Genomic DNA, 11,982 nt, shown 5'->3' with positions numbered 1-11,982 from the left:
AAGCCCCATTTGTTAAAAAACTAAGAAAAACTTGAGATTTTATTTTTGAGACTTCTAAGCTTAAATCTTCTACTCATTCTCAAGTTCTTTTGATTTTCACTTTCATATACTCACAATCCTAGTGCTTCAACAGTTTATCTCTTCATCCTTGCCATAGAATTCTTTTAAGAGAGATCATTTTCTTCATCTTGTATTGTGTGGCATTGTGTGGAGAGCTAGATCTCGAGGAGATCATTGTGTAGAGAGTTAGATCTTGGGGAGATCGTTGTGTAAGAAGTTTCGTCTTCAAAATCGGGTTGTGTAGTGGATTACCATCGGGAGAGGTGGTCGGGAACGTAGGTCGAGAGTGACTGAAGTTCGTGAACATATCGCCGTCTTCATTTGCTAACTATCTCTTACCCTCTCTTTTATATTTACGTATTGCTATTTTTTGTGTTTTTGATTGAATTAAATTTTCATTAGTTACACATTTTGTTTGATTACCCTACTCACCACCTCTAGGGTAATTTCATCTTTTTGGGTCGACTCGAAGGGCGGCACTTGTCGGTCCACTTGTCGAAGAAGACTCGTCACGAGCCCACTCGACCAGTTATTCAACGTCTCACAAGGTCGACTCGAAAGTCGTTACTTCTCGACTAAGCCAAAGGACGATTTCAACCTCGAGCCTCTCCCGTTGATAACGCGTCAGTATCACACTTAATGCTTGGTAGGCATCATCATACCTCTAGCCGTGATAGTCTTCTTGACACATCAGGCCACGTCGGCACCGTCATGCCTCCAATCACTTTATAATAAATGTTGTGGTGATCTCTCCTCCACTCGCCGACCGTCATGTGTAAAGTAGGTGCTGACGCAGCCGCCAACCCATATCTATTTACCGTCATCCTGTGTTCGGCCGAAGTGAACGTTCTACCCTTTCAACACCATTATAAATAGAGGTTCTATTCTCACATAAAGAGGATTCTTTTCCTAGCAATTTTGAGCATGATCTGATCTTTTTAGCAACATCTATAAATTATACTATACTACACTAAAGAACTCACGCAGATCTTTATTTTTTCTTCCACTCAAGTTCATTAACTGGTTTGATCATCGGAGGAACCACGGGGAAACCAAGCTCCGCCCTCTCACGAACTGCTATTTGTGCAAGCTGAAAGCTACTCAACTCAAAACCAGATATTCGGAGAAGTGAGTGAGCGGCCCATAATCAATCTCATCGACCAATATATTTGACTGTTTGATTATTTAACATCAACAATAAATAAAATAAAATAAAATAAAATAACTTGTTCCCACTACCTCGTCTTCTACGGTATTCATCATAAAAATTAGGTCAATCTACTAAGTTGCAAATGCCAGTTTGCTTATCCATTTAAACATTGAACATCAGCTATATGCTTTGTATCGTCTTCTCCTGCATCAGTTCACTATTACACTGCACCAGGCTGTCCGAGGAAATTTACCCGAAGAACCGATTTCTTTTCTTTCTGCTCCTCCCCTTGTTCTGAAAATTGATGAGCTTTCAAATAAATTTCTCACAAATTGTTACTCTAGCAAACGGTACAAGGAAAACAAGGCATCCGCTCAATTCTCATAAAATCCACATAAATCGAAAAAAAGGGAGAAACTCTACATTTTTCCTTGAAATAGTTACAGATCCAACAATTTTTACCATGATTTACCTATAATCAACTGCACCCATCAATTCGAGTTTTCCATCAATACACTTGCCAGTTCTACAACTCCCGTATTCATTGCATCAAGCATTCACCCACAATAATGGTGTAAAGTAGGTGCTGACGCAGCCGCCAACCCATATCTATTTACCGTCATCCTGTGTTCGGCCGAAGTGAACGTTCTACCCTTTCAACACCATTATAAATAGAGGTTCTATTCTCACATAAAGAGGATTCTTTTCCTAGCAATTTTGAGCATGATCTGATCTTTTTAGCAACATCTATAAATTATACTATACTACACTAAAGAACTCACGCAGATCTTTATTTTTTCTTCCACTCAAGTTCATTAACTGGTTTGATCATCGGAGGAACCACGGGGAAACCAAGCTCCGCCCTCTCACGAACTGCTATTTGTGCAAGCTGAAAGCTACTCAACTCAAAACCAGATATTCGGAGAAGTGAGTGAGCGGCCCATAATCAATCTCATCGACCAATATATTTGACTGTTTGATTATTTAACATCAACAATAAATAAAATAAAATAAAATAAAATAACTTGTTCCCACTACCTCGTCTTCTACGGTATTCATCATAAAAATTAGGTCAATCTACTAAGTTGCAAATGCCAGTTTGCTTATCCATTTAAACATTGAACATCAGCTATATGCTTTGTATCGTCTTCTCCTGCATCAGTTCACTATTACACTGCACCAGGCTGTCCGAGGAAATTTACCCGAAGAACCGATTTCTTTTCTTTCTGCTCCTCCCCTTGTTCTGAAAATTGATGAGCTTTCAAATAAATTTCTCACAAATTGTTACTCTAGCAAACGGTACAAGGAAAACAAGGCATAATGAGGCGGAAAAATGTCGGTAGCTGATGAAAAACCTCTTCCTCCGCTGCGACGCGGTGGCTAATCATCATCCCAAATTCCTTCCTCCCACCTCATTCCTCGCTCCTCCTCCTCCTCGCTCGAGCACTCCCTTCTCTCCTTCGGCCGCAACACCCCCTAACCCCTCTCCCTTCTACTTACCCCTCTCCTCTCCTCTCACCTCTCCTCCTCCTCCTCTCCCACTCCTCCTCAACACCACCACCATCGTCTCTGCTCCTGCATCATCATCAGCAGCAGAGGCAGCGGCAGCGGCCTCGCTTCCTTCCTCCTCTTCTTGGAATTTCCGTGCCGATGCCCAAAACTTCACGTCCTCTCTTTTGTCCCGCGTGGCTCGCCGCCGAAAAGGCGATGCCGTGCCGGGATTAAGACTGGCCTATTTCGGTCCCCCGGGCATCGACGAGGGCGGCGCGCGCGTGTGAGGCTCCCGGCTGCCGTATGTCCACAGCTTACACATCTCGGCGCTGCGACGAAGCTCGGGCAACAGGCGGTGGCCTCGGCGGCGACTACTTCGAGACCGACCCTCGTCGGCGAGTTTGGAAGTCTCGGCGCCGTCACTGATCACGGCAAAGGCTCTACTCCTTCGGCAGCTCCAGGTCAACCTCTGAATTTCGTCGCGGTGAATACAATCTCACCTTGTCGTGCTGCTTTTTCGAGGCTTTGAAGGGCTTAATATCTCCCCGAAGAGAGTTCAAGTTTAAGGAGAGAGCTCAGGGACCCAATTTTTTTCTACAGGAGCAACGACAGTACTCTTCAGTCGCTGCCCGAGTCAACGTCAAGCTCTGTACTTCTCCATGCGTGTGAATTTGTCTGGCGTGACTAGCGGCTGTTGATTTTTTCGGCTGATTTCCGTCCGTTTAAGTGGAATCGATTGTAGCGTTGCCTGATGATGGTTCGTACCAGCTGTCTCGAGGCCGATTCCAGTGCGCAACACCGCTGGGTGAAGGGCCGCTGGGGCGCCTTTGGAGAGGCAACGGCTGTTTATTCTGCCGCACTGTGCCTCAGGATGTTCAACTCGCGATTTGGGCTTGGAGGATGCTGAACGATCAAGTTGCTCTTCTTCTGTGGGCCGACTTCGAATCACGTGGACACCATCCGGAACATGCTTCAATTCGTGCTCGGGTTGGCTGATCGTGGCGTCGTTCCCCGAGTCGAGCGACGAAGTTCACCAAGCCCGAGGAACGCGTCCGAGTCCGTGAGTATACCAAGCATTTTCAACACGTCACACGGAACGGCACCAAGAACACTTGGGCTTGTGACTCGCCTCAAGAATGAGTATTCAGGGACTGCTGTGAAGTAGCTTCTATAGAAGACAGAGGTCCGGACGTGATGGTTTTCAATTCAGCGGTTGCAACGGACGGCGTCTACTGGAGAATCATTCGGAGTTCGCCGAGGGATGCGGAGTACGCTGCAAATTCTGGAAGGGGGTCCTGATGCACATAGAAGGAGGGGTTCAAAATACGAGGATTTTCACAGAACGACGATGCGACGGAGGGTAGCGCGAGGATTTGGCGTTCGCAACGAGCAAAGATGAGGGCTGTTCAACGGCGGTGCTGGTTCGAGAAGTGAACGGAGAAGGGCGCTGATCACGCGGGCGGTGGTGGATAATTTGACATTGACGTTTACCTGGCATTACGATAATCGATGCCAACGACGAGGTCTATGGCGCGGGCTCAGGCAAGGCGAGCGTGAGGGACGGGGAAGATTGGCATCAGTATTTTCGTGGATTGATGCGGTCCAAATTCGCTGCTCAACGCCGTCTGCAATCGATAGCTGAGTGAGGCTTTGCACAATTAGCTGGCGAGGATTCTGTTGGGAACTGAGTACTATAGTTTAGTTTACGATCGTGCCTGCTGTATTTGTTTATTCATTTGTTAAATTTGGATGATCATGACGGTGTATTTTGCTACATAGATTAATTGCTGCTCAGAGGGGAACCATCGAGGGAGTGGAATAATGTAGCTAATTATATCAATCATAGTGTTTATGTAGTCACATGAAGCCATAGTATTACACGTCAACGCATTGGTCTGATTGTTTATGCGAGTAGAAGAGCTTCACTTTCAGTTGTTCTGAATTCATATGGTATTATTTTAGGATCAATGACATACAAATCGGAATCTTGGCTTTGGGTAGTCAGTTTTAGCATAATTTCAGGTGGAAATTTTACTTGTTAGTGAACAACAATTGGATTTAAATGTTTTTCTATAGTAACTCAAATACCTCTAAAACGTTGCGAATGCCGATTGGTGCAATGTCCGATCCTGAACCATTATTGGGTGAATGCTTGATGGCAATGAATACGCGGGAGTTGTAAGACATGGCAAAGTGTATGATGGAAAACTCGACATTGATGGGTGCAGTTGATATAGTAAATCATGGTAAAAAGTTGTGGATCGTACACTATTCAAGAAAAATGTAGAGTTTCTCCCTTTTTTCGCATTATGTGGATTTTATGAGAATGAGCGGAATGCCTTGTTTTCATTGTACCGTTTGCTAAGTAACAATGTGAAATATTATTTGAAAGCTCATCAATTTTCAGAACAAGGGAGGAGCAGAGAAGAAAGAAATCGTTTTCGGGTAAATTCCTCGGACAGCCTGGTGCATGTAATAGGAACTGATGCAGGAGAAGACGATACAAAGCATATACTGATGTCAATGTTAAATGGATAACAAACTGGCTTGCCAACTTAGTAGATTGACCTAATTTTTATGATGAATTACCAGTAGAAGACGAGGTTAGTGGGAAACAAGTTATTTTATTTTATTTTATTTATTTAATGTTGATGTATAATAATCAAACAGTCAAATATATTGGTCGATAAATTGCATTATGGCGCCGCTCACTCACTCTCCGAAATCTGGTTTTGAGTTGGTAGCTTCTCAGTGCCACAAATAGCAGTTTCGTGAGAGGGCGGAGCTTGGTTCCCCGTGTTCCTCGATTAACCAGCTTAATAGAACTTGAGTGGATAGAAAAAATAAAATCTGCGTGAGTTCTTTAGTGTAGCTAGTAGTATAGACTTTTATAGATGTTGCTAAAAGAATCAGATCAATGCTCAAAATTGCTAGGGAAAGAATACCTTTATGTAATAGAACCTCTATCTTATATGGTGTTGAAGAGGGTAAAACGTTACTTCGGCCGAACACAGGATGACGGTAATATAGATATGGGTTTGGCGGCTGCGCAGCACTACTTTACACATGCACGGTCGGCAGAGTGGAGGAGAGATCACCAACAACATCTTATTATAAGTGATTGGAGGCATGACGGTGCCGACGTGGCCTGATGTGTCAAGAGAGAATCACCGGCTAAGAGTATGATATGCCTACGCAAGCATTAAGTGTGATATCTGACCGTTATCAACGGAGAGGCTCGAGGTTGAAAATCGTCCTTTTGCTTGAGTCGATGAAGTACGCACTTTCGAGTCGACCTGTGGTGAGCCGTTGAATTAACTGGTCAGAGTGGTCGTGACGAGTCTTCTTTCGCAAGTGGACCGACAAGTGCCGCCCTTACGAGTGACCCAAAAAGATGAAATTACCGCTAGAGGTCGTGGAGTAGGTAATAAACAAAATGGTGTAACTAATGGAAAATTTAATTCAATTTCAAACACACAAAATAGCAATAGTAAATAGTGAAAAAGAGGGTAAGAGATAGGTATGCAAATAAACGGCCGATATGTCACCGAACTTCAGTCACTCTCGACCTACGTTCCCGACCCCTTCTCCCGGAATGGTTAATGTCCTAACAAACCCGGAGTTTGAATGACGAAATTATCTACACATAACGATCTCCCAAGATCTAACTCTCTCACACAATTGAATCTCCTCGAGATCTAGCTTCCACACAAATGGCCACACAATACAGATTGAGAAAATGACTCTCTATAAAGAATTCTAGATGGGCAAAGGATGAAAGAGATAAACTGTTGAAGCCATAGGATTGTGAGTATATCGAAAGTGAAAATCAAAATAAGCTGAGAATGAGTAGAAGATTTAAGCTTAGAACTCAAAAATAAAATCTCAATTTTTCTTAGTTTTTAAATGGGGCTGAGGACTATATATGACGTCTCCTCAACTACCCAGATTTTCGAGTTCAAATCTCCCATACCTAAACCGCCGGTTACAGTATAAACTATCTGTTATTTAGAAATCGCATAACCATTCGACTGATTATTTACAAACCAGTCGACTGACCAGAACGACTGAATTTTATAGGCTAGACTGATATCGGCTATCAGTCAACTGGTCTACAATTGGTGACTTACCAAGAACAGCGATGATAATTTATCGATCGACGCGTACTGAAACAAAAAAAATAAAAAAAACTTTCAGACACTGTAATATGAAACATAGTTCTGTCAACAATGATTACGATCGATTCGATGAAGCCTTTCTATAAAATATTCTAATTTTAAATAGCTTTGATTTAACTGAGCCGCCGGTGAAAGAGGAGGAGGACACGCGGATGGTGTTGAGGAGGAGGAGGAGGGCGGTAATGATGATGATGATGATAATATAATAAAGGATGGATGGAGGGAGTGAACAACACCAACATGTGGGTGGTTTTTGTTTTTTTCTTGAAATGTGGGTCTCCTAATCACTCTCCTTACATTTTTTTTTTGGGGACGATACCACTAATAACTCACTGGAAGAAAATGGGAGATGAGGTGGATTCATTGACGAATGAGTTAAATGATTAGTGCCCACAGAACCCAACAAAGGGCGGGGAGGCCTGTGACTCTGTGACACGGAGTTGGGTTTTTTAATTAATTGATCAACCAAAAGAGGGGCATTTGGTTAGTTTTGTTTGTCCACTGTTGGACGCTCTCCGGTTTCTTGTTTGTTTCTTTCACACGTTATGGGCCAAGACGAGCAAAGCATGGAGAACGCCTCGCTATTCAGTACTGGAGTCTGTACGTGAACTGGAGAGCCGTCAGGATGTAGATCTACGGTCCAAGCCCAGCCAACGCTTAAAATGGCCCAGGACCGTATCTCATCCTCTCTAATCAGCACCAACATTGTCGCGCGTCGGCGGAAGCGTGCGCACAAACCAAACGAGTCGTCGAGTAATGAGAAGAAAACAACTAACGAGTGCAATTCATAAGAGAACGGCCAAAATCACACACAAACACAGAGATTTACGTGATTCGACAATTGTCTACGTCCATGGGGAAATGATGGGAAGATTTCACTATATAGAGGAGAAAAACAACGGGTTACAACTCTCTCAAGTACTCAAAATAAGCCTAATCAATGATCTCTCACTCCCTCATAATAATCTTCCTCTCAAAGTGCTCAAACAACTTCAAATTCTCCGATAAAAAAAACCCTAACAAACGTGTGTTTGTATTTATATCAAACACCGATCCAAAAACAGGCTAGGAATCCAAACAACCCAATTACCCACTATCGGTCGACCGATAGTGGTGCATCGGTCGATCAATCGGGCATAATTCCTGCTTGTGCATGTTTATCGGTCGATTGATCAAGGTCCATTAGTCAATCGACCTGAAACTACTGTAAGTTTCTAGCGGTCGAATAGGTCGACCGATCAGACCCAACCAGTCGACCAATGAGCCTCCTCATGTGCATGTCTTGTTTTCTTCGCCGTTTTCAACAATTCTCCACCTCGGTGAATTGTTCCCAAAACCGAGCCGACACCAACATAAGCACCAATGCATCGCCTCGTCAAATCCGGCTACATCAATGTGGTTGCCTATGTACCCCCTCTTCCAAGGGATTAAACCGCTCGTAGTTCATCCAAATGGCCTCGAAATGCCTCAACAAGTACAAATCCTCAACAAGCTTCTACAATGATCGACCTTGTTGCTCGGGACCACCTTCGTGAGCATATCTGCTGCATTGTCTTTTGTGTGAATCTTCACAAGCTCCACATCCCCATCTTCAAGAACATCTCGAACGAAGTGATAACGAACATCGATATGCTTCGTCCTCGTATGGAAAACCTGATTCTTCGCCAAATAGATAACACTCATGCTATCATAATAAATAATGACGGATCGTGGCGAAACACCAAGATCCTCCAAAAGTCTTCGAAGCCAAATTGCCTCCTTAACAGCCTCTGTAATCGCCATATACCGTGCCTCCGTCGTTGACAAAGCCACTGTAGACTGCAAGATGCATCTCCAACACACCGGCGCACGGGTCAAAGTGAACACACATCCCGTCGTCGATCGGCGTTTATCCAAATCTCCAGCATAGTCTGAATCAACATAACCAATACACAGCTGCCCACCACTTGTGTCCCGCTCAAACGCCAAACCAATATTGAGAGTACCTCGAATGTATCTCAATATCCACCTCACGGCATCGCAATGACCCGGACCTGAGTCGTGCATGTATCGTGAAACCATGCTAACTGCCTATGACAAATCTGGTCTCGTACATACCATGACGTACATCAAACTTTCCACTGCGCTCGCATATGGAGTTTTCAACATCAACTCTTTATCTTCAACTGTCTTCGGTGAGAGGTTAGCTGAAAGCTTCAAATGGGCTCCCAAAGGTACACTAACTGGCTTTATCTCCATGCTCACATTGAATCGCTATAAAACCTTCTTCAAATAAGCCACATGTGTCAAATAAATTCTGCCCTTATATCTGTCTCTACCAATCTTCATCCCCAAAATACGCTTTTCTTCACCCAAATCCTTCATCTCAAACTCGCTCGAAAGCTGATTCTTCAATCTATCTATCGCGGATCTGAAAATAGAAACAACCAACATGTCATTGACATAAAGAAATAAGTATGTGTACACACCTTCATGCAACTTGTGATAGTACACGGAAGGATCATATTGGCTCCTAATGTACGAATAGCCAAGCATAAACCCATCAAATCGCCTATACCATTGTCTCGGAGATTGCTTTAACTCGTATAGCAATTTCTTCAACCTACAAACCAATTTCTCCTTTCCAGCAGTGTGAAACCCCAATGGCTAAGTCATATAAAATTCTTCATAAAGATCACCATGAAGAAAAGCTATTTTTACATCCAACTGATCCAATTCCAAATCCATATTGTGCCACCAAAGCTATCAAGATCCGAATTAAAGAGTGCTTCACCACTAGAGAAAAGAGTTCATTGTAGTCAATGTCTTCTTCCTGTGCATACCCCTTCGCTACCAACCTAGCTTTGAACCTCACAGGAGTATCATGAATGCCCTCCTTCTTGGTATACACACATTTACAACCAATTGCCTTCCGTCCCTTTAGAAGCTCGACAAGCTTCTATGTGTCGTTCTTCTGAAGAGACTCATCTCCTCCTACATAGCTTCCTACCACAAATCAGTCTCTGAACTCTGCTTAGCCTCTCTGAATGTGGTAGGAACTATCTCACTAATACTCTCCACCGGAAGGGCATACGCAACCATTGTATCTGTATACTTCGCTGGTAACTATATGTCTCTCCTGGATCTCCGAACTACAATCGAATCTTGAACCCGAGCCATCGGTTCCTGATCCTACTTTGTCATACTTGTATCCTCCAAATCATTTATGTGTTCGCCTGACATCACCTCAGTCGACACTCTAATAGATACAATCCCATCTGGACTTTGTGGAGCTACATCAATCTTCACCACTTGCGATGTCTCCTCTGTCGGGGTGCTCTCCACCTGATGAGAGATAGAAGGCTTCAAGAGCAAAGCCTCATCAAAAGTAATGTCTCTACTCAGCACAATCTTCTTATCACTGGACCCCAAAACTTGTATCCTTTAATACTACGCTTGAATCCTACAAATATGTCCTTCCTAGCTCGATGTTCTAATTTATTAGTTTTAACATGACAAAATGCAGAGCACCAAAATACCTTGAGCTGATCATAGTCATGTGCTGGCTCTCCCAACCACATCTTCATAGGAGCTTTCCCCTCTATAGCAGATAAAGACAGCCTATTAATGAGATGTCTCGCATATAAAAGTGTCTCAGTCTAAAAGATCTTCTCCAAACCACTGTACGATAACAAATATCGGACCTTCTCCAGTAGAGAGTGATTCAACCTCTCTACCACCCTATTCTGCTACGGTGTGTGACTAACTGTGAAGTATCTCTTTATGCCCTCGTCTCGACATAGCTGCTGAAAGGGGGTCTAAAGTATACTCTCCACCGTTGTTAGATTTTAACGTCTTGATCTTTCTTCCTATTTCCAGTTCAAATCTCCTCTTTTACTTTACAAATATCTCTAGGACTTCACTTTTATGCTTCTTGGTGTACACCCAATAATGCCTAGAATAGTCATCCACAAACGTGATGAACCAATGCCAACCACCAAGTAATGTCGTCTTGGTGAGACCCCAAACATCCGTGTGCACGTAGTCCAAAATATTCGTCGTCCTATGAATGGATGTCTTGAACTTCACTTTAGTCTTCTTGTCAAGAACACGATGCTCATAGAATTTAATCTTCCCACTTTTGGCTCCCTTCAATAGCCCTTGCTTGCACAAAACCTACAGTGACTTCCCCCTGTGTGCCCTAATCTGTAGTGCCAAAGTCTGCTCGTATCCATCTCTGAAACTGCTGAAGCTACCTGGCCAATCTCGGTGCTTCCCTTCAGATAATAAAGATTCCTACTGCGAATTCTCTTCATTACTACCAAAGGCTCCTTAGTAACTTTTGCTACAACGTTCTCAAAAGTCATATTGAATTCCTTCGTCTCCAAAGCTCCAACAGAAATAAGATTTTTCTTCAGTTGAGGAACAAATCTCACTTCATTCAACTCTCGAACAACTCTGTCGTGCATCCGAATCCTGACGGTACCTATCCCACGAATGTCACAGGACCGATCGTTTCCCATGACCACCACACCCCATTGAGTTTCTCAAAAGATACAAATCAATCTCTCCGGGGAGTCACATGATAAGTATCACCAGAATCCAACATCCAATCTGATGTATTAGCATGGTTAAACTGTAGAGTAATCAATAGAAAAAAGCATGAACCATCTGAATCATCACCACTTTTAGCGACATTCACCTTGCTGGCCTTCGGTCCCTTTTTCTTGCTATTCTCCTTCTCTTTGAGCTTCGGACAATCTCACTTCCAATGTCATTGTTCTCTGCAAAAGGCACACTGGTTCTTCGAAATCTGGTAGTGGCCTCTAGACTTTGATCTACCTCGATTACCACCTCTTGGATATGGACTCTTTCCTCTCGTCGACATGGCCTCTCCTGAAGTGCTAGCTCTGGAAGACTCTTTATCCTTCCTCCTCAAGTCGAAATTCGTCAACGCGTTAGTCACTTCACTATAGGTGATGGAAGATCTACCGTTCAATAAAGTGAGCATGAATGTATCATACTCCTCATTGGGTAAGGAGCCTAACAAAATAATCGTCTTGTACTCATCCGATATCTTCTCATCCACATTCGCCAAATTCGACAACAACTTTGTGTAGTTGT

The 11,982-nt window shown here is 43.3% G+C and overlaps 1 pseudogene; it reads left to right on the top strand.

The window, feature by feature from the left end:
- Positions 3,456-4,339, top strand: LOC109847238 (annotated as a pseudogene).

The sequence above is a fragment of the Asparagus officinalis genome, chromosome 7, assembly GCF_001876935.1.
Source record: "Asparagus officinalis chromosome 7, Aspof.V1, whole genome shotgun sequence".
Classification (NCBI taxonomy): domain Eukaryota; kingdom Viridiplantae; phylum Streptophyta; class Magnoliopsida; order Asparagales; family Asparagaceae; genus Asparagus; species Asparagus officinalis.
The sequence above is the reverse complement of the archived record's forward strand: the minus strand, read 5'-3'. Positions and strand labels throughout refer to the sequence as shown.